Source organism: Schistocerca gregaria, chromosome 4 (genome assembly GCF_023897955.1).
Source record: "Schistocerca gregaria isolate iqSchGreg1 chromosome 4, iqSchGreg1.2, whole genome shotgun sequence".
Lineage (NCBI taxonomy): Eukaryota > Metazoa > Arthropoda > Insecta > Orthoptera > Acrididae > Schistocerca > Schistocerca gregaria.
Genome location: NC_064923.1, coordinates 259,168,399 through 259,190,722, shown reverse-complemented (window position 1 = coordinate 259,190,722; position 22,324 = coordinate 259,168,399). Strand labels below are relative to the sequence as shown.

Sequence of the window (22,324 nt, the reverse complement as noted above, 5' to 3'; positions counted from 1 at the left end):
CGGTACATGTCTGTAGTCTAGGTACGCCTGACATCCCCGCGCCATCGTAACATAGCACGCCGCTAGCCAAGCCTAAAGAAAATGGCGCGGCCCATTCTTTAAGTGGAGTATCGTATATTAATTCGTCTTCTGCATTTCAAGTGTAAACAAGTGTAAGGTTTTTCTATGTTTTCTGCTATTGTAAATAATTCACTTTTACTGTACTGCGACAAAGATGAATGACCGCACTGTAATCGCAGTGAATAACATCGCTGACTGTGTTTAGTTTTATCTGTGGCTGACTCGTTAGTCAATCAGTTGTGCAGGGATGAGACATTCTTATTTGAAGCATAGTAGCATGCAGTTAAGCTTTTCAAAGAATGAGATCCGTTTTCTGTGTATTTCGGAGAAGCTGTCTAGAACACTTTATTATGGAGATAGAAAGACTAATGTATAATACTGTCTTCTTCTTATAGTATTGAAGAGTTAGAAGAAATTTTAAAGGTATGTTTATAATTTTTGTAATGAGAGAGTTTCGTAATTTTTCTTAAGCTGTGCAGTCTTATTGTCAATAATAATAGTCTGATTCCTCAAAAACGATTTTCTTTAAAGTTAACCCTACTTCCATGATTCATAGTAAAGTTGGGAATTTTTCCCGTGTGTACATTTCACTTTACGCCACACGAAGCAGCAGACTGTTTATCTGTTTATGACAAAGAATTTCGGGTAGATTATTTACCTTTATCTGCTGCATCTACTGATTTGTATTTGCTTTCGAGAACGCCAGTACTCAACATCCTGAGCAAGAGGTAAGTCACTTATTTCAGGGCAGATCTCACCTCGCATTCTTGGTCAAACAGTTTGTAGTCAAGTTGGTCTGGTGTCGTGATAGTAAGTACATCAATTTTCAGAGAACAGTGTTGATAATTAACAGTTAGTCTCTTTCGAATATAGTAATGATTTATTTTTGTGGATATTCTTAGCCTAACATTGCACTTCATATTATGCTTTGTTCATAACATGAACGCAATTAGTTTCCTTTGCCATTCAGTGAGATTCATCTTCTTCAAGTGAAATTTCGCATTTCGTAAAGTTTGAAGTTTTATTTCACGACACTGTTCATATGCGCAACACAAGGCCAACCAACAGTCAGTTTTGCTCAGAAATTGAATATATTAACTAAAGTACATTCTACATGAGGAGAAAGTTGTCGAAATCGACATATTCAGTTCTCTCACAAAGATACAAAATTTTATAGAAAGTTTACAGAAGGTACGCGAGTCCATAACGAATCACCCCAGGGGGGCTGTTTTGTGAGTACATGCCTGGCTACCACGTGGCCCCAGCTATTGGAGCACTACTTCCTTTCCTGTGCTGCGAACCTATACTTCCACTATCCTTTTTCTCCTTCTGCTTTTCCATCGGATGGTCTTTCTGGTGTAGACCCCATTTAGACCTGGTACATCATTTATGATATTAGTTTTCCATTTCACTTCCGGCAATCTCTATACCTTTTCATTAATAAAGCACCGTTGGGTGTCACCTGTCATCATTTTTCCATTTTTTTCAGAAATACGGATCATGCTCCATTTTTTTCAGAAATACGGATCATGCATGGAAGGCCGCCCAATGTGGTGTCTGTTCCACCATTGTACATTTCCATCTCATTTTCCAATAAGATAGTACACCCAAAATCCAGCACAGTAGCCATCCCGTTATGGTGGTTGGTTGGGGAGGGAGGGGTGCGGGGGAGGGGGCTAGAGGCTCACCTAGTACCTGCTTGTTGTTAGCCCTCTGACCACAAAGTGATCACATTGTAGGTGCCTGAGCTGAAGCCTCCCCGTGTACGCCAATGAGTATGTGTCCATCATGACTGGGGCACCGGGACTCTGGAGCAACGGATTACTGGCCAGGGAACCATCGTTGTGACTGAATGGCGGCCTTGGGGAGAGCTCCCATTCTGAATGGGTGGCATCATGGTGGATAACTCGCACATTAAGTGGATGAAGCTTTCTCTTACTGGTGACCGTATGGCCCCAACAATCTCTTCAGAAGGAAATAACTTGTACAACACAGAGAGATGCGACCCCAAAATTTTCCTTCCCTGGCTTCCTTGGCAGGAACATTGGGCTAAGTGACAAGCAGATAAATACTAATACCTAATACCTGGTCTGTAGAAAGACAGATGGGGATTCTTTATTGGCCACAAAGCTTTTATTCCTTTATAGAGACTATAGAGGACAAGTATTAGGAAGCTGCACCTATCTCCAAAACGAAGAGTGAATTTTGAGTAAAACAGCACCCCCTTGCCCAATCATAAGCGTTGCTCGCTTGTGACAAGGTGGGTAACATTCCTGTGACTATCACTCCCCATAATAGTCTAATCATCGTTCAAGGCATCATTCAAGGCATCATTTTCCACCATGACCTCCTCTCGCATTCTGACGACGAGCTATGCACCAACTTGGAGCGATGGGGTGCCCGTCGTGTCGTTTGGGGACCAAAGGACAATAGGATTGCTACTAGGGCCTTCATCTTCGCCTCTGAGCGCGATTCGTTGCCTGGAAAGGTCAAGGTGATGGTATATCGACATGCTGTGAAACTGTTGTCCCATTCTCCTGTGCAGTGCTTCAAATGCATGAAATTAAGTCACATGATTTTGCGTTACAGTGCTGGCCCAGTTTGTAGCGATTCTGGATGACCGTTGCACGCAAATGTTCCTTGTGCTCCGCCCCCTATCTGCGTCAACTGTGGAGAGCATCATACTCCCTGCTCACCAGAATGCACTGTCTGGCGGAGAGATAAAAAGAATTCAAGAATGTAAGACACTAGACAGACTGAAATACCAAAAGGCCAAGAAGAAGTATGAGCATCTGCATCCTACACACATGACAGTGTCGTTTACCACAGCTATCACGATATGCTACAGCTATCGTGACATTGCTCTCTTTGCAGCCAGTACTTATGGCTCCCACAGCGAGCTCCCAGTGCTGCTCGACTATGCCAGCCTGCTCCCCCCACCCCCCCCACGATGCATCGTGCCATCTGGCTTCTCACGCCGGAAAGGGGTCCCTCGGGATCTCCCCTCCAATGTTTATGCTGGACTGCAACCAGATACCGACCAGTAGCTGAAGAAGCCACAGGCTACTGGTCATAGAGCTGTACGATCTTTGTCAGCCCTCTGTCATCCAAAAATCTTAAAGAAAAGAAAGACAAAAAGAAGTCTTCAAGGTTGAAGGAAATTCCTGTGCCCCCATGCCATCGGATCCCACATGCTCTGCTTCTGTGGCCCTGCAGCTATCGCTGTGGCCCCTGAGGCTTCAGATTGCATCACGCAATGTGTCCGAGAACTTGGGTGGCTTGATATCATACCTTCTCAGCCAGTGGCAGCGGATGGCTACGGGACACAAGCTGCCTCCTTGGTCCCTTCACGCCCTCACAGTATACTGACAGCATGATTCTCTGGTGGAACTGTAACAGTTTTTTCCACCATCTGGCTGGATTACAACATCTCTTAAGCTCTTCCCCTGCTTTCTGCATCGCACTTCAGGAAACTAGGTTACCAGCAACACAGACCCCTGTCATTCATAGCTACCAGACATCATTTAAGAATTGTGCCGACTGTGATAGGGTTTCAGGTGGAGTTTTCACTTACGTTCTCAACTCTGTATATAGCAAACTTGTGCCTCTTGATACAACTTTGGAAGCTGTGGCTGTTTGGGTAAGAACATTTCAGGATTTCACCGTCTGCAATTTTTACCTGCCTCGCGATGGTGGAGTGCCTCAGAACGTATTGTCTGCATTGGTTTCACAGCTCCCACCCATCTTTCCTAATCTTGGGCGATTTCAGTGCCCATAACCATATGTGGTGTAGAACTATGATCATTGCCCACTATACAGACATCGAAAACTTAATGGCAGATCCTCACCACTGTGTCTTGAATCTGGTGTCTTCAAGCAATTCAGTGTGGCACATGAAACTTACCTGACCATTGATCTTTCTATTTACGGCATTGGTCTTCTCCTATCCACCCACTGGAGAGTCCACGATGACCTGTGTGGTAGCAACCATTTCCCAACCTTCCTGTACCTCCCCCAGCATCACTCCCTTGGGCGCCCACGTAGATGGGCTCTCCACAATGCTGACTGGGATGCTTTCACCTTCACTGTCGTTCTCAGCTCCCCACTAGATATAAGCATCGACAAGGCTGTCCAGAACGCAACAGCAGCCATTCTGTTGGTAGTTGACTTAATGATCCCCTATTCTTCCAGATTTCCTCATCAGAAGGTAATACCTTGGTGGACCTCCGACACAGCTGAAGCCATTAGAGATTGCAGGTAGGCTCTTTAATTCCTTAAGCAACATCCATCGATTGAGTACCTATTTGCTCATATTTTTTTGTTTTATTATCCGCAAAATCGATTTTCACTAAGTGACCATCCTCAGTGCTGTAATATACAATTAAAATTGGTAGGCACTGGTATCAACAAGCTTAGAGCGAGTTTATGTGATCGCTCTAAGCTTGTTGATACCAGTGCCTACCAATTTTAATTGTATATTACAGCACTGAGGATGGTCACTTAGTGACCGAAAATCGATTTTGCGAACAGTAAAACAAAAAACTACGACCAATGCTGTTTCTCCTTCCAATTATATCCATTATCTGGTCGTGGTGCACAGAACACTCCATGGAGTCGCCAATCAGTACCTCATTGCCTTTAAAAGGCTCTGTGCCTGGGTCTGCTACCTAATAAAATAGCAGTAACAAGAACGCTGGGAATGATACATTTCAACCAATTGGATCAGTACTCCTCCTTCACATGTCTGCGGAGCTTTCCTCTGGTGGAGAGACCATGATCTACCCCTGCTCCACCACTGCCGTCCTAATCAGAGCTCCTGAAACCTTACTAGGACACTCCTTTCGAAGTCCGCGAGAACCCCCCCCCCCCCCCCCTCGCCCCTGGTCAAACTCTTAGTGTAGCTGTCAGAAGACACCGGTGGACAGGTATTGTATGCATCAGCTGGGCTGTCTTACTTGCACGGCGCTGATCTTGCTGCGTTAGCTGCCGTGATCTTGTCAATGGTCTCAAGATACTGCTTAGGTGGACACAACAGCGTGTTCCAATCTTGTGCGCTGAGTCCTCTGCCCTTGCTGGGGCCATGTTGAAAATGACAGAGTTGTAAAACCAAAACAAATAAATAATTAAACTGCTAATGCTGTCTCATTAGCGCCCAGAGACCTGACAGGCCCTCATCATCGTGCTCCACGCTTCGTCATCCTGCAACCCTAAGGGCTACAGCCTGCCGACCCTTATATATTGGTGTCAGAATCAGGAGTCACCTCAGGACTTCGGGAGATCGGCCATACTTACCTGTCCATTTTTGCAGACCAGCGCAAAGCGGTATGGTGAGTGCGGTAATTTTTTGTGTGTATTTGACTACAAGGATCATGAAAAGCAGATATTCATCTTTAAGCTGTATGAAATGAATACATTGATAATCAAAAATTATGTGTACCAATGTATACCATTTTTAATAGGTACAATATTTTTTTTGTGAGCAACGCTCAACGTCTTTAAGTATGGGGTAGCAATATTTACGAGTAGACATTCTGGTGGAACGTTAGGTTGTACTAAATAGTATATATATATATATATATATATATATATATATATATATATATATATATATATGAGTATCTGCATCTTCGGTTTGGGTTTCTCTCGTTTGTTTGGTTCTGTATATTGTTAGTGGGTCATCTGTGTCGTTGTCGATTCCACAGGAGGTTACCCTGGAGGAAAATTTAGAATTTTACAAGCTGCAGTAAGTAGCTTATTAACAGGAGATCAACTTATGAGCAGTGGAGTATGTTTAACAAAGCAAACTTATAGCACCATACCAAGCAACTTCACAGAAGAAGAAAAAAAAAAAGAATCGAATAGGAAAAGAAATGATATTGGCATTTTGCTACTCCGGAGGAAATGGAAGAGAGTGAGAAAGGATTGGATGTTTGGTTTGAAGAAAACACCGATTATGCCTCTCGAGCAGCGAAAAATGCTAAGACTGGGGAATAGGAGGAGCTGTGGTTGAATGACGTTTCTGTGTGAGTAGGCAGTGCGAACAGGTGTCAGGAAAAGAAGATTGTGGAAATTCCTGTAGGTTTAGGTGACACGCAAAGTACTGTGTTCTAGAAGTGACAGAGTAATGTAAACGTATCAGCTACATTATTCTGCCAAAATGCGGAGTCTAAAATAGCTGAAGTGTCGGACGAAGTGAGTGTGATTTGTACTGAAGTAAGAGTGTTTGCGAGTAGCAACATGAATGATACTGATTTAGGTGCAGTAGTATCTACGCCGTTGGATGCTAATTGTTGTTATTTTGAAACCGTGGAGCCTGGGACAGATGTACAGTGAAGTATATGCTCCACTGATATTTGCGTCGTACAGAACGGAATCATAGATGATGATTTTAAAGTAGTAGGTGTATAGTATATTGTATGTGGTAGTATTGCAAGTAGCTATTCTGTAAGGACAGCTTTAAGCACAGGTGTTTAAAAAAACGCAAGGGAAACTTCTGTTTCCAATATCAAGTTCCAGATGACACACTAAAACAGCGAGTTTAAAAACCACATGGTAGACAAAGGAAGATGCCAAATATGAGAAATGACTAGTACAAATAACGAACAGAAAGTGTAACCTAACAAAATTATGAATTTTTGTTAATATATATGGAGTCAATAGAGACAACATAGAACTAAAAAACAAAATAAGGACATTTTGAATCAGCTTTTACAAACATGTAAATAATAAAATTTGTCCAGTGTATAGTTGTCCCTTTAACGTACACTCCTGGAAATTGAAATAAGAACACCGTGAATTCATTGTCCCAGGAAGGGGAAACTTTATTGACACATTCCTGGGGTCAGATACATCACATGATCACACTGACAGAACCACAGGCACATAGACACAGGCAACAGAGCATGCATAATGTCGGCACTAGTACAGTGTATATCCACCTTTCGCAGCAATGCAGGCTGCTATTCTCCCATGGAGACGATCGTAGAGATGCTGGATGTAGTCCTGTGGAACGGCTTGCTATGCCATTTCCACCTGGCGCCTCAGTTGGACCAGCGTTCGTACTGGACGTGCAGACCGCGTGAGACGACGCTAAATCCAGTCCCAAACATGCTCAATGGGGGACAGATCCAGAGATCTTGCTGGCCAGGGTAGTTGACTTACACCTTCTAGAGCACGTTGGGTGGCACGGGATACATGCGGACGTGCATTGTCCTGTTGGAACAGCAAGTTCCCTTGCCGGTCTAGGAATGGTAGAACGATGGGTTCGATGACGGTTTGGATGTACCGTGCACTATTCAGTGTCCCCTCGACGATCACCAGAGGTGTACGGACAGTGTAGGAGATCGCTCCCCACACCATGATGCCGTGTGTTGGCCCTGTGTGCCTCGGTCGTATGCAGTCCTGATTGTGGCGCTCACCTGCACGGCGCCAAACACGCATACGACCATCATTGGCACCAAGGCAGAAGCGACTCTCATCGCTGAAGACGACACGTCTCCATTCGTCCATCCATTCACGCCTGTCGCGACACCACTGGAGGCGGGCTGCATGATGTTGTGGCGTGAGTGGAAGACGGCCTGACGGTGTGCGGGACCGTAGCCCAGCTTCATGGAGACGGTTGCGAATGGTCCTCGCCGATACCCCAGGAGCAACAGTGTCCCTAATTTGCTGGGAAGTGGCGGTGCGGTCCCCTACGGCACTGCGTAGGATCCTACGGTCTTGGCGTGCATCCGTGCGTCGCTGCGGTCCGGTCCCAGGTCGACAGGCACGTGCACCTTCCGCCGACCACTGGCGGCAACATCGATGTACTGTGGAGACCTCACGCCCCACGTGTTGAGCAATTCGGCGGTAGGTCCACCCGGCCTCCCGCATGCCCACTATACGCCCTCGCTCAAAGTCCGTCAACTGCACATACGGTTCACGTACACGCTGTCGCGGCATGCTACCAGTGTTAAAGACTGCGATGGAGCTCCGTATGCCACGGTAAACTGGCTGACACTGACGGCGGCGGTGCACAAATGCTGCGCAGCTAGCGCCATTCGACGGCCAACACCGCGGTACCTGGTGTGTCCGCTGTGCCGTGCGTGTGATCATTGCTTGTACAGCCCTCTCACAGTGTCCATAGCAAGTATGGTGGGTCTGACACCCCGGTGTCAATGTGTTCTTTTTTCCATTTCCAGGAGTGTATATGTAATGAGATTGTTTCAGCAGCAAACGAAGAAAAATCAGGGGATAATTTTGTAAAGGGAAGGGAGTAAGGTGCCACAGAAAGATATACTGGACGAATGTAGAATTTTTTTGAAGATTTCCCCAGCCAGCGCCAAACCAAGCCAACACAGGTACAACTGCAGTGTGGCAACCAGTATGACAAACAGGCAAGAGAGTCAATACTGGCCAATACTGGCACACAACCAAGGCCATTGCCACACATCACTCAAATGAGCTGTCTCAACCACCAGTTCGGCAGTGCCATCTGAGTATGAAGGGAACATAACGTGATTCTGACAGCATGGCAAAGTACCATAACAAGGAGTAAACCTTACACAACTACGTCTTTCATCCCACTGACATTGCAGGCCGGCCGCGGTGGTCTAGCGGTTCTAGGAGCTCAGTCCGGAACCGCGCGACTGCTACGGTCGCAGGTTCGAATCCTGCCTCGGGCATGGATGTGTGTGATGTTCTTAGGTTAGTTAGGTTTAAGTAGTTCTAAGTTCTAGGGGACTGGTGACCACAGATGTTAAGTCCTGTAGTTCTCAGAGCCATTTGAAACTTTTTTTTGACGTTGCAGAATGTCGGTGGCTGAAGAGCTGAAAGCTACAGTTGTAAGACATCGAGGTGCAGTAAAGAATGCTGATGAGCTCAGAAAACCAGGGCAAATTTGGCTGTCCTCATCAAGAGAATGAGCCAACTTCGAGGCAAGACCTTTATGTGTCGAGTACCTTCCACCAGATGACTATTACCTTCGAGATTGCAAATGGTTCAAATGGCTCAGAGCACTACGGGACTTAACTTGTAAGGTCATCAGTCCCCTAGAGCTTAGAACTACTTAAACCTAACTAACCTAAGGACATCATACACATCCATGCCCGAGGCAGAATTCGAACCTGCGACTGTAGCTGTCGCGCAGTTCCAGACTGTAGCCCCTAGAAACGCTCGGCCATCCCAGCCGGCCGAGACAGCAGCCAGCCTGGTCTGCCAGAAGTGGCCACTATGAGCTGCCAACCTCACGTCTTCTGAGGTGAAGACTTGGAGTCTTCTACCATCAGTTCACTGGGGACCAAACTGGCAGTGTGTTATTCTCCACAAATCGTTGCCTTACAGATGCTGTTTTACGACAGTGTGCATTGTCAAGTTGATGGAAACGATCATCATCTCCAAACTATTCCTCTAGCGTACGCGGTACACAATACTGTGAAATGTGTTCCTATTCTCAGCAATTAGGGTTTTCATAAGCGTAATCAGAGAATCACACCCTAACAAAGAAAAACATTCCCATACCATAATACCATATACTCTGTACTTCATTGTTTTGCACTACATGTGACAGGAGGTAAAGATCTCCAGGCATTCGCAAAACCCACACACTTCCATGAGATTGACACAGGTTATAGCGTGATTCATTATTCCAAATCACTTGTTTCCAGTTGTTCACAGACCAATGGCGTTGCTCTTTACACCACCTCAAGCGTCGCTTAGTACTGACTAGAGAAATGTGTGGCTTATGAGAACCTGCTCGCCCATTATGCAGCGTTCTTTTTAACTCCATACACACAGTCATGGTGCTAGTTGGACTGTAGCTTGAAACTTAAGAGTAATTTCTTCCGCTGATTTCACGCGATTTTTTACAGGCACTCTCCACACTGCTCGATGGTCGCTCTCAGTCATGTCTGGTCTTGGTTTAGCTCCAGGTGTTTCTTCGAGTTTCAACTTCACAGTCACATCACCAATAATCGACTCGGGCATGTTAAGACGGGTTGAAATTTCCGTGATAGGATTTTTACTCAGGTGACATTCAATGACTAGTCCAGGTCCGAAGTCACAGTGCTCTCCTAATAGAGCCACTCTGCTGTTACTGCTTCTTGCTATCTGCATTTGTATTGGCGGGTTGGCCTCTCGTGGCATCTAGTGACCAATTCTGCATTACATAGAGTTATTCGGATACTTTTGATCAGGTAGTTTATACACCGGTGTGCAAAATGTAAGAAAGAGAATAATTTCCGCATGTTGTGTCACTACCAAGCAACATGGTCGATGAAACTTGGACCTTACATAAAAAGAACTGCTACAGCAGGTAACTAAAAGAAATACGCATTATATGAGCGGAACAAAAATGACAAAAGATGGGATATACCTATTAATAGTGTGTGTGCAATTCATGCTCTGAAAGGTGCTTCCATTCAGGCTACAAGGTCTTAAGGACTTCTTGTGGTACGGTGTTCCATTCCTCCATCAGCATCGTTGACAATCGCTGGATGGTCGTTGGTACCTGTGGACGTGCTGCAGTACGTTTCTCCAAAGACTCGCACGTGTCCGTTGGGATTTAAGTCGGGGAACGTGTAGGCCAATCCACTCGCCGAACATGCTCTTCTTTCAAGAGCTCCTCCAATTGCGTTGTTAGATGCGGTCGCGTATTGTTATTCATAAAAAATGAAGTCAGGTCCGAATGTACCAACGAAAAGACGTACACAGAGAAGAGATACAATGTCATACGAGTAAAGTTGACTGGAGACTCTACTGTGTTCATATATTTGGAGGTCAGTACCCCATACAACATTACTCATTCCCATATCATAAGCACTGGACCACCGAAACGATCATGTTCGACAATGTTTCTGGGAGAATTGCATCACGCCATATGATCATTCATTTATTTCCGACCGAGCGAGGTGCCGCAGTGGTTAGCACACTGGAGTCGCATCCGGGAGGACAACGGTTCAATCTCGTGTCCGGCCATCCTGATTTAGGTTTTCCGTGATTTACCTAAATGGATCCAGGCAAATGCCTGGACGGTTCCGTTGAAAGGGCATGGCCGACTTTCTTTCCAGTCCTTCCATAATCCAGTGAGACCGATGGCCTCGCTGTTTGGTCTCTTCCCCCAAACAACCCAACCCAATCATTTCCGTGTCCGGCCAGCATTTCCAGAAGGTACCAGCACCGATGTCCTTGTTGTCTCCCTCGATCATGTCCTTTGTTGTACAGGGTTGTTCAAGTTGAGGACAAATTAGCAGGTGTTGTGTTGTTCTGCACTCGCAGGATGTATCTCCATCAGCTGGGAAAATGCCCCATTTTCGCATGTTGGTCTTGCAAAGAGGAACGCCCACCCTAAGACGATTGAGCGATCTCCAAATAGGGTAGGGCAAGTCAAATGGTTCAAATATCTCTGAGCACTATGGGACTTAACATTTGAAGGCATCAGTCCCCTAGAACTTAGAACTACTTAAACCTAACTAACCTAAGGCCATCACACACATCCATGCCCGAGGCAGGATTCGAAGCTGCGACCGTAGCAGTCGTGCGGTACCAGACTGGAGCGCCTAGAATCGCTCGGCCACACTGGCCGGGCAGGGCAAGTCATTTCCTGGAGCTATCCCTTCCTTTACAGGAGTATCAGGTGGCGGCTTGCTCTTCCACCTGGTTATACGGTTAGACAATGGTATTCCCTCTAGCGGTTGAGTCCTGGCGATGAAGCTTGAAACGTCCCCTTTGAAAAATTATACATAACTGTGCTTAAACTGACACACAATATTTTTTTAGCTCAACGCAATCTGACTTTCAGTAAACCCTACAAGAGAATGGCTCTGACTAACATTAACCTATGTTTCACAAATCACTTACTTCACAAAAATCTTCGTTACTCGAGCTACTGCAATACAGCGAACGCCACTACTGCCAGCTAAATAAGAGATTCAAACTACTGAAGGCACTAACTATTGATAGGCACAGTTAGCAAATGAAAGATTTTAATAGAGAACAAACAATGTATTTACCTTAATAGTCATAATATATATATATCAGTTCATGACATCCAGTCTTACAAATTTCAAAACTCCGTCATCTCTCTCCCGCGTCCACCACTGCTGGCGGCTCACCTCCAACTGCGCAGCGCTACGTGCTGTTAACATCCAGCCGCCCAACACTACAATGGCGAGTATTTCAACAATGCCAACCAGCCACTGACTGCACACAGCACAGCCAGTGATTTTTCATACAGAGCGCTATTTGGCGTTACCAATAAAAAAACCTAAACAGCCTACTTACATAACTCCCATACTCCCCACAAAAAATTTTACAAATTGTTTTGGGCACTGGCCAATAATAATTTGATAAAATTTTTCATAATTACAATAACAAAGATATCAAATGCACACACTTATTGATACAATGTTGGTTAAAAGCTAAAATTTTCTCACAGTCCATAAAGACAGTCCTGATAGTTCACCACAGTAAAATTGCAGTGTTTTTCTCAAAGTCTGAGCAATAAAAGAAATTGCACTTGGAAGAAGTGGATTTCTAAACAGTCTTGAAGAAGTAGTGTTGTCCTTCCAACGGAAAGACAGTGATGACTCTTGACATGCAGACAGGTAATGGGCCACTGCAGAGTCAGTCGACGTTGAAGACTATCGGTAGGTAGGTCATCACAGAGCAGACCCACTGTAGTCCTGGTAGAGATTACTATTGGTGGGCCTCCAGAGGTGCAGACCCACTGCAGTCCTTGTAGAAATAATGGTATTGGTGGGTCATCAAAGGTGGTGACCCACTGCAGTCCTTGTAGAAATAATAGTATTGGTGGGTCATCAAAGGTGCAGACCCACTTCAGTCCTTGTAGAGATGGCCAGCAGCCATCTGTTTGACTGTGCAGGCGCACAATCACCATTGAAGAGTCTTGCGGATAATATAGCAAGTCCATAACCACCACTTGTGCACTCACAAAAATTGTTTTTGAAATGTCCTTAGAACCAGCAATACTGTTATCCAGTCCCTTACTGAATTATTAACACACGTGCAAACACTATCAGTCCCTACTTCTCACATATTGTCCATATATTATGACCAACAGAAACGCGTGCAGTGAAATGTAATTTACAAGTTACTTAATTTGATGAACTGGTGTCAATTACAATTTTATAATATAAGAATACAATAACAAAGGTACAAAATACATCTTTAAAGAACATAACAATACAGATAACATTTGCAGTAATACAGGCTTTACAAAAGAATCGAAATCGCAAATACATCAGTGTTACAAAAATTACGACATAAGTACATACATAAAAGATCAGAATAACTTTTGAAACATCAGCTTCACACATGAGCATTAGAACAAAACAGAATAAATAATGTGTAAACATTTTTACAAAGTAAATAACATGTTATTAATGCAAATTATATTTGAGGATAACAGTAATCCTCATCATAGGGAATGTAGCTTAGTACTAGAAAAATTCTGCAACATAAGTCTTATCAGATAAACATATAAAGACCAGTAGAACATAAATACACAAGGGTACACAAACACATAGTGGGATAACAGAAGGAAAGGACAGGGTTTGTTTTCAGTGTAACATTTGGTACTGCAGTCCAACCCAAAACTTCATTCTGTAGATCTTTCGTCATATCTCAACATTTGTTTCCACCAAAAATATCCTATCCAAGCATGCTTTCTGTATTTTGCTCACATCCTCTTTCAAAAATAGTTTTTCTCCACTGTACACAACTTTTTTGGCCAAACCATTTTCTTATAGCTTCTCAATGCATTCCTTCCAATTCATCGCAACTCATTCTCTTATATCGTCCACCCACTCTTAAGCTAACTTAAATCTACTGAGCTCAGATGTATAAACTAAGGGACGAGGCAATGCAGCAGCACAAAACAATTAACACAAACAGCAATGACAAATAAGGAAATTGGCAAAGTAAGCAACAGTAAATGTAATAACTTATATCTAAACATGACAAACCCACAAGCACGAAAAAATAGTACACTAAAGACAACAATGCAGATAAGGGAAATATATATTCACACCTTAATGTCTATGAAATTAAAGTGGCGCACTACAAAAACTAATTCTAAAAAAAAATTACCAAGTACTGGAAAAGAAAGTTATATATGCAGTTACTGTTACTAGTCCCTTCTTATTGTTCTTTCCTTTCCACGTGCTCTTTTTTTTTTTTTTTTTTTTTTTTTTTGAAGAATGTGGATCATTATTTAACATATCTGTTGACAGAAAGTTTTCACGTTAGCAAATGCATTTAATTTTATTTTATAAAACCAATGCTGTAACACAGCTGAAAACAGACATCAAATGAAACAAGCAACTATGAAAGGCAAAGCATAAAAATATCATTCAATAGTCATGTGACATTTCATAAGTTAGTACAAATTCTCTCAACTCTCGTAGAAAGACACTTGTCATTATCAGGTGTGCAGATGTGAGAAAGTATCTTTCCAAGTAATGAGCGTGTCGTTTTTGCGATGCTTTCTACAAAGAAATGTCAATAGCGAGGACAGTGGCCACTTTATTTTTTTCTCCACCTGTGCCTCTGAAAGGCACACACTAATGGCTTGTTTCCAGGTGGCTGTCGCCCAGCTGAGTGCCCACGACGCATTACTTGCAGGTGGTCACTTAACTTTCTTACCGAATTCCGCTACAGTGGCAGTCTCATATAAAAAAATTCACAGGTCAACAATTTGCGTTACACATCTGTAGAAACAAAATCCTATTGATATAACAGTGTCCAAAAATTTTTTTTCGGCATTGTAATACATTCACGCATTTACATACATTTCATAGCTCTTTAAAGTACGGTTCTTGGTTTCCAACAACCTTCTTCACAAACCAGAGTCCCTAACCACTACTCTTTATTCCTTACCTTATTCGTCGACACTTCTTCAATATTTCATCATAACAGATACAGAGAATAATCAAATTCCTCGTATAGCATCAGCTTATTGATCATAAACATACCTCAACAGCTTAATACACATAGTCATCGTAATAATAACATCATAACACCTCAGTCAAATTCTCAAAATCGTCGTAGCTTCCTCCAATAATTTCAAAACCTAAAAGAATTCTCTGCTCATGTCAACAGTGTCATCTGCCTCAAACGTACATTAAAAATCATGATCCCATACCAAATACATCATTCAAAGCTCTCATAGTATCATAATGGTTCCGAAAAAATATGAAAATTTCACAAAGTGCAGACAAAATACAATTTCATAAGTGTGAAGTTATCCAACTGTGTAATTACGTTAACATCTGTCACTGACGTAGTAAAATAAATATTTGTCTCTCTCAGTTAAATGATCAGATGGCTGTGTAATTCTGTGTTAGAGAAATAAGGTACCGATGTGTAAAGTTGTATAAGCAAATACCATATTAGCTAGGGCTCCTTGGGCTTGCCATACACATGGTACACAAAGTAAGCGTGTACCCCCATGAGGATTAATGTAATTATATCCTCAGGTGTTGCAGATTACAGCAATGGAATGAAATGCATCACGGAAAACCTTTGTATCATTGTACTTCAAATATCTTTAAAAATAAATGTTTTAACTACAAAATTAATCACTCAACTACGTGCCCTGTAGTGCTAAATGTGCGTTTTGCTGTAAGATAATTCTGTGGAACTGTCGTAGTTATCGTCCTCTGTAAGTAAAGTTCTGCAGAAGTCAATGTACTTACCTCATGATAAACAAAAGTGAAATGCTTTGCGTATAGGTATCGTAGTTACTACGCTTATTGCCGTGATGAAGTAAGTACTGTACTGTAACGTATTGTTGTGCTACAGAAAAGGCTGTCTCATTGTAGCTATACCACAAAAGTTACTAGTAAAACGTTTTACTTTCCAGAATAGTTCAGAAAACCTGTGCAGATATAAAACAGATACAGTGCAAAAGCAACATTGTAAATTGTGTGACACGTTAGTAGCGTCGTGATAAAATCGTGTAGGTGTCACATAAACTAACCACTGAGTCATCTGGTATCTCACAGAAAGTACTTTAAATCCAGAATGTATTTTCAAGTAAACCAAAACGTTGCATTAAAATCTCATTAGCAGTACTGGTAAATGTTCTAAGTATGTCAGCCTTATAGTCGTTACGTAATCGTGCAACTAACAAGCAAGAATGTACACACACAATAACAGTGTGACGTGTGTTCACTATAACAATGCATTCGTAATTTCTGTTTAAATAAGTTCTCTTGGTTCTTGACTGGATATTTAACTTCAAACATGATTGCATGTTACCAGATTCTAAGTCTGACAAATTGTACTAGTAGCGTGAAGTGAATAATTTTATGGCAAAGACAAAGTTAAAAAGCAGATTATCTTTCAATAAACGGTTTTACATGTGAAATGTGGTGTAAACCTTTACTCTTCCTAGTACGCAGAGTTTCAGTCTCAACGCAATTATCATGTGGTTACGTCGGTAAGGAACACTGGAATTTTGCTCAAAGTTAGCTTATGTTATTTTTCTCTGAGCCAGCCGGCGCACGCGGCTGCCTGCGGTGCGAGTCATTGTCTATCTCTTTGTTGGCGCGCGTCGTTATTGGGATTAGGAGACCTAACTTATACAAATTCGCCTTGACGAGAAGGCCCGGCCCTGCCCTGTTTGAAGCTCGCCAGTTCTGATGGAATTCAGGCCTGTCGTTTTGTCGGTAGTTCACATAGTTTCTTGTTTGTCGGTCATGTGGTGGAGAATTTCTCCCTGAATCGTAACTGCGCGCTGCACCGTTGCGTCTGAAGTTATTCTGTCTCCCTTGATAATAATTGTTTTTGTTCCCATATTGTCTGTTTCTATGGTTACCTCTGTCATATTCATTACTACGGAAATGCGATCTTTCTCTGTAACTATTATTACTCTTCCAGTGGTTGTCATACAGGTGGTGTATGTTTTGGTCACGATTTGCGTTGTAAGAATAGCCTTGTTGTGTCCAGTTATTGTTTCTTTCGTCGCGGAATTGCGACGGATGTGACCTGTAATTGTTGCGTTCCTGTTTTCGCGTTCCGCGATTGTCAGTGTCAATTTCCAGTTCTTGTAACAGTCCCTGAAAAGCTTCAATGTCGTCTTTGCATCGTCCTGCCAAAATAATATGCCGTAAATGTTCAGGCAATTTGATTAAGCAAATGCGGATGAGTTCTGAAAGGCTGTATGGGTTTGACAGGTATTGATTCTTATGCAACATGTCTTCAAAATATTTCACAAGACTGGAGAATTCAGATTGTTCGAAATGTTTCATCATTATGATGCCATGTTTTACTCGGTCTTGTGTGACTTGAGACCAATATGCTGAGAGGAAGGCATGGTAAAATTCTCCTTCACTGTGGCAATCGTGAATGACCGATCGCATTCTTACAGCTGGTTCATTCTCTAAGTAGCCACACATAAATTCTAATATGTGCTCTAATGACCAGTTGGGGGGGAAACAATGAGAGAATTGATGAAGCCACGCTTGTGGATGAATGACGTTGCCAGAATTTTTAAACGTTTTGAATTTACGTGTAGTAATGAACAGCTTATAGTCAAAATCATCATGTCGGCGAGTCGCATGTCGGTCACTGTTACGTCGTTCCGGCGGTTCCATCTCAAAATTCGGTGTACTTTGCCAATTTCTTTCATAATCTCCGAAGTGCCCTGTGTTATTATTTTGTGGCATTTCCGTATTTTTATGTCCCTCTTCCCGTATTGGAGTGCGAGTGTCCTCTGAAATACGTAATTCTTGTATTACCTGTGTCAGCTGATCTTGTACTTCCCGGATTTCTCTTTGGTGTTGCGTATTAATTTGATTCTGATTTTGTTTGAATTTCCTAATTTGTTCGAACTCTTCTGTGTCATTAAAGACTACCGGTTTTGTGTCATTCAGATTATCATCTACCTTCGTAGATAAATTATTTAGCTGATCCGAAAGTTCAACTACTTTCTCTGATAATGAACTAATGTCCTCCATGTGTCTCTCTTAACCAATTTTCAGAGTATCTACTGTGTCCTTTAAGTTTTCTTGAGTTTTTGCAAGTTGCGTAAGTGGATCGGTAGATGCAACTGAGTCAATTTTAGCTTGCAAGGTCTCGTGATTTTCATGTACAATAGTTTGCAGTTCTTTTATGGCTGCTTCGTGATTCTGTAATGCATTTTCATGCCGCGAAAAAATAGGTTGGAAATGCTCACAAATTTGTGTTTTTACGTCATTACAGACTTTTTGACATTTCGATTAGATTTTATGTAATTCAGTAGTTAAATCTTCACGTGTTTGTTCAAGCGTATGTTCCACTGAGTCTAACTTTTGAAGCTTTTGTTCCATTGCGTCTAACTTTTGCTGTGTTTGTCTCTGATTTTGTTCCATTGTGTCTAACTTTTGAAGCTTTTGCTGTGTTTGTCTCTGATTTTGTTCCATTGTGTCTAACTTTTGAAGATTTTATTCCATTGTGTCTAACTGTTGCTGTGTTTGTCTCTGATTTTCTTTCATTTGTTGCATTAATTGCAGTAATAATGTATTAGTGTCTGGAATCTGTTCCTCTGTGCTTTTCGGCAGTGAATTTGCACCGGCAACATTCACATTTTGACAAGCAGAAAATGTGTCTTGACTCATTTGAGAAAACGGTGAGAACCCAAAACCTGAATGTACAGTATTTGCAAGATTGTGTCCTGTCATTTCGGATTCCTGACGCTAGCCGTTGCCAACCGATCGATCGATAATGCTTCCCTGTTCACTAATTGTTTCACTGCCTACACAATTATTTGCAGCCCGCTCCATTTCCCTATGCACAATGACCAAATTACTACTTTGAACATTAGTTAATTCATTACACGGTGGCGCTAACACACTGCTTTCGTCTTCACTGTCATTTCTCAGTTTACTTTGTAGCCTAGTATTACGTTTTTTACACGCCTTTATTGTCACAATATTTCATACGACAACACAGAAAAACACAATTTGAAGAGCAAAAATAAGAGAACACATTAACATAGCAAATAATATCTAGTTAATTGCAAGCGCAGCTGCGAAATACTTGGCGCAAATCTACATGCATGCCACAACTGTTTTACTGTACAACAATGAAAAACTACAACTACAGAGGAAATTCTCTCTACAATTACGCGCTAGCAATAAACAAAGGCTACACTAACTACACAAACTACAAGAAAAAAATCAGAAGATTCCAGTGAGGTATCCTCAGCTAAGGGTCGACATATGAAACGTCCCCTTGGAAAAATTGTACATGACTGTGCTTAAACTGTCACACAATATTTTTTTAGCGCAACGCAATCTGACTTTCAGTAATCCCTACAAGAGAATGGCCATGACTAACATTAACTTATATGTTTCACAAATCACTTACCTCACAAAAATCTTCGTTACTCGAACTACTGCAATACAGCGAACGCCACTACTGCCAGCTAAATAAAAGATTCAAACTACGGAAGGCACTAACTACTGCTAGGCACAGTTAGCAAATGAAATATTTTAATAGAGAACAAACAATGTATTTACCTTAATAGTCATAATATATATATATCAGTTCATGACATCCAGTCTTACAAATTTCAAAACTCCGCCATCTCTCTCCCCACGTCCACCACTGCTGGCGGCTCACCTCCAACTGCGCAACGCTACGCGCTGTTAACATCCAGTCGCCCAACACTACAATGGCGAGTATTACAACAATGCCAACCAGCCACTGACTGCACACAGCACAGCCAGTAATTTTTCATACAGAGCGCTATGTGGCGTTACCAATAAAAAACCTAAACAGCCTACTTACAAGCCCTTTCTCGACATCAGTCGACGGACTACAGCCTGATGATCATGCAGTAGATGTCGGGCATCATTAGTTTGCTAAGGCCTCTCTGTATCAGCAGCAACAGTCCTATTAGGGGGGGGAGCTATTCCAACAATCGGGTAGATTTTATCGACTGGAGATGGCTTCATGCATCCCGCCATTTGATAATACGTCCAGAACAACTACTCATAATGAACCTGCTCTCGCCTGAGAAGAGCACGCGACCCCATTCTTCGTTAGCCCCGGGTCTGTGCTTTTGGCACCATTGCAATCGGTGCCGCCAATGTGTGGTTATAAACGGAGACAGCGTGCTGGTCTTCGGGGAAAGAGGTCACCAAAATGCGTTCGTCGTGTCACTCTGGAACGTGAGATTACGTGCCTTGCAGCCCTGTTAAACGTGTTGCGATTGTACCCGCTGTTTCAGAAGTGTCCCTTCTTGCCTGTTGCAAAACGTAGCGGCTGTCTGTTGTTGTGGTTGATCGTGGTCGACCACCTCCTCTCCTCTGGGCTGCACTGCCTTTGGTTCGGAGCGTTCCCCATGCATGTAAAGTAATGTTGTGAGCAACACCAAACTCTCTGGCTGTATTCGTCACGCTTCATCCTTCTTCCAGTTTGCCAGTGATTCTTCTGCGTGTGAAGTCATCCAAATGTTGTCTTCAGGCTGTGTTGCAATGAAGAACAGCACCATGGTGGACCGTAACTGCTCGCTAAAACACACACACACACACACACATATATATATATATATATATATATATATATATATATATATATATATATATATATATATATATATACAAATAATACAACAATCAGACATAGAAATAGCACACTGATGAATCGCCATGTCACAGTTATATATAATTCCAATTCCACAATTACATATAGTTTTAACACAGTCTAATATATACAGTCGCGACACTCACTGCTGTGAAAGTTGTTACCATTTGACAGTTCAAGTGGCACTAGCGCCCCTAGCGGCCAGAAAGCTCGCCTTCCTCTGACGGCAGATGCGACGTAAAAATAATGTTTGTTTTTAATTCGTTTTGTACGTAATTTACAAAATAGTTAGTATATTTTTGCGTCACAAGTATTAGGAGAACAGCGAGAGACATAAATGATCGTGAAATATAAGTAAACAGAGCACGAACTATTGAATGAAGTGACATACGCTGCAACATATTCTTGACTAGGTTCTTTTGGGGGGAAGAGACCAAACTGCGACGTCATCGGTCTCATCGGATTAGGGAAGGACGGGGAAGGAAGCCGGCCGTGCCCTTTCAGGGGAACCATCCCGGCATTTGCCTGGAGCGATTTAGGGAAATCACGGAAAACCTAAATCAGGATGGCTGGACGCGGGATTGAACCGTAATCTTGAAGAAATACTTAAGAAGCAGCATACAATCGCACTTATTTCACTGTAAGTAAGAGAATACACACTGTTTGGAAGGCAGCGTGGAGGGTAAAAACCGTAGAGGGAGACCAAGAGATGAATACACTAAGCAAATTCAGAACGATGTAGGTTGCAGTAAACACTGGGAGATGAAGAAGCTTGCATAGGATAGAGTAGCATGGAGAGCTGCATCAAACCAGTATCAGGACTGAAGACTACAACAACAACAAGAACAACGTCCCACATATGAAGTATATAGATGCTCTTCCTTGTGTAAAAATGAAGCAACCATCACTTTTCATTACGTTCTGCTTTGCAGGAAGCCTGCTTCCAAAAATACAATTTCCATCTTATTCTTTGTGCTATCAGGCTATCTCAATAAAAATCATGACTGTTTCAAAACTTTATTATATCCCAGTGATACATTTACCGAAAATAAAATCAAACGAATGTCAGTCCAAACCAATCTCTGTGAGTTTTCTGACAACTTCAAAAAATATGCGTGTCAGATGGATGGCTTCTACTGGTCTTTTAGAGAAATAATATACTAAAGGCTGTTTAAAATTTGAGAAGATGCCGTTAATCATTATAACTAATGCAGTATTGGCAACCAAAGATGTACGTATGAAACCCATATCTTCAAATCCAGTAACACGATCCCTAGAGCTGTCATACATCAAATTTTCCATTAGTGACTTATCCATAGACAAATTAACAATTACATCGGCTTCTGGTAACTGCTGCACTTTCTGCTTTAAAAGATGAAATATGTTATTATTTATCCCACAGTTTAATTGTATATCTTCCACATACCTTTGTATGGTACGCACTGATGAAAGGCTAAAGCAGTGTGATAAAAACTGTATGCTTGAGTACTACAATACAACAAATTAGTGCAAATAATTTAGTTTCATCTTTCCATCTCGCACCACGTTTTTCCATTCAATGGTATACTGATTTGGCTTATCAATAAATCGAGAGTATCTTTTTTCAAGTACTTGGAACCAATACTTTTTAAAATGAACTTGTCCTTTTGTACATGTGTCTTGAGACGTTGTGGTTGCAGTTTATTCTTACGATGGA

At 42.3% G+C, this 22,324-nt stretch overlaps 1 protein-coding gene across 4 annotated transcripts in view; it reads left to right on the top strand.

Annotated features, from left to right (window-relative positions):
• LOC126267438 (adipocyte plasma membrane-associated protein Hemomucin-like) overlaps positions 1 to 22,324 on the top strand; it is a 250,578-nt gene that overhangs the window by 28,008 nt on the left and 200,246 nt on the right. Inside the window, exon 1 of one of the 4 annotated variants that reach the window (XM_049972702.1) lies at positions 264 to 483. The exons of 2 other annotated variants lie outside the window; for them this stretch is intronic. The gene's annotated coding sequence lies outside the window, so the exon portion shown is untranslated. Of the gene's footprint in view, positions 1 to 263; positions 484 to 22,324 lie in introns of those variants that run through there. One more of the 4 variants, XM_049972701.1, reaches the window with a different exon arrangement.